The following is a 1,875-nucleotide window of genomic DNA, read 5'->3' as shown; positions in this document are numbered from 1 at the left end:
TTTATCATGAGTCATTTAAACATAGATAACTTATTGGTGTATTTGTGATTTTGAAAACCATACACACACACACCCACAACACCCCCCCCCCCCACACACACATATATACATATATATATATATATATATATATATATATATATTATATGCGTTGTGTGTGTTGTGTACCTATGTTTGTGTGTGTTTGTGTGTGTGTGTGTGTGTGTGTGTGTGAAATTCCGATTTCCATTTCTTTCCCCGTGTTCTTGAGTATCAGACTATTTCTGGGGGAAAAGTTAAACGCTCTTTTTTAGTGATTATATTATAGTATTTCAATAAAAATGTAACTTTTGTCTGTCACAGATTTAGGCTTTGTTCCTGAAATTAGATGTCTAATAATATTGTTAACAAAAAGTGGGAACAGCAATGGACGCAATACCGTTCCCTGAGTTAACCCTGATTCAAAGGTCTGCGGATGGCCTTCAATGTAAGCTGGGAAGAGCACATATCAAATCAAGATCTCTACAGTGACCGCCCCCCCCCCCCCCCAGTGACCTCGAAGATACAAAAAGAGAAGACTGAGACTTGCGGGGCACTGCTGCTGGAGACACAAGGAGGAGATTGCAAGCAGTCTTGTGCTATGGGAATCACCTGAGCGAACCAGAAGCAGAGGCAGGCAGAATAAAATTTACATTGACTCTCTGCTCGATGACACAGGAATGGACAACACTCGGGAGCTGCGGACGCTTCTGGAGGACAGGGCAGAATGGCGAAGACTTGTGGCTCATGTTGGGCGCCCCAAGGGGAGGCCAAGTAAGTAAGTAAGTAAGTAAGTAAAGATCTGATTCATCATATCTGATTTCTATTCCATTCACAACTCCTTTTTGGGCCCTCCTTTAAAAATGACAAAATCCAATGAGTAGTGGTTAATGCCCCTGAAATTTTGCTTATTTCAAGTTTTATTTTTAAGATCCTTTTAATTTCTTCCTTGGATTTCATAGTCTGTTTTGTAAAGCGCTTTTGAGAAGTCTAGAGATAAAATATATTGTGTTTATGAACAGCGAATTCGGAGTTTCTCTTTAACTAAATAGTTGATAATACTGTAGCATTTTGAATGTTGATGAATAAAACTCCTGTAATATAATAATGCTCTAGCAGTTGGCAATGTATTGATTTTAAAGAAAGCCATATTTTGTTTGTTTTTTAATGAAAAAAACTGAGCTTTATATAGCGCAATATCCACTACATGTGCTCAAAGCGCTTTACAAAGGGTCCTTGGTCAACAGCAACATTTAACATGTAGGACGGGACATGCCGCCTGTTGGGCGATATTACAATTTTCCGGACAAAGACAACGCTGTTAACGACCAGGTACTCATTTTACACCTGAGTACGGTGAGAGAAAGTGAGTAAAGAGCCTTTTCCAAGGACTCAACTATGCGCCGAGCGCGAGGCTCGAACCCAGGACCACATAGCCGCAAGATTGTGATTCATGTCATTTATCAAATGTCAAGGAGTGAAATTAATTACGTACTGCAAACGAAACTGAGAATGTTTGGCCTGTTTATGTAATAAAATTCTACATTTGTTGCCAAGGAATTAAACTAAATTTTCAACCTATTTTCTTTTTTTCTTTTTTTTTTTAATTTTTTTTTATTTTTTTATTTTTTTTTTGATTTGTTTCCTCCAAGTTGGAATGGACCACGTGATTAAAACCAAACCCAAAGCAATATAAAATGTCACGTATTTTCCATCTCCGGTCAACTCCTTGCCCCAGCCATTTTCCCAGGCTACCAAATATGAAAAATAACCTGTTATTTGTTTTTATTGTTTGTGCTTCAAAACTCCCAAACAGAACATGGCCATAACATACACAAACCAAGATGGCAGAACATT

Source organism: Berghia stephanieae, chromosome 7, assembly GCF_034508935.2.
Source record: "Berghia stephanieae isolate SIO BIC M18660-M18661 chromosome 7, UCSD_Bste_1.3, whole genome shotgun sequence".
Classification (NCBI taxonomy): Eukaryota; Metazoa; Mollusca; class Gastropoda; order Nudibranchia; family Aeolidiidae; genus Berghia; species Berghia stephanieae.
The sequence above is the reverse complement of the archived record's forward strand: the minus strand, read 5'-3'. Positions refer to the sequence as shown.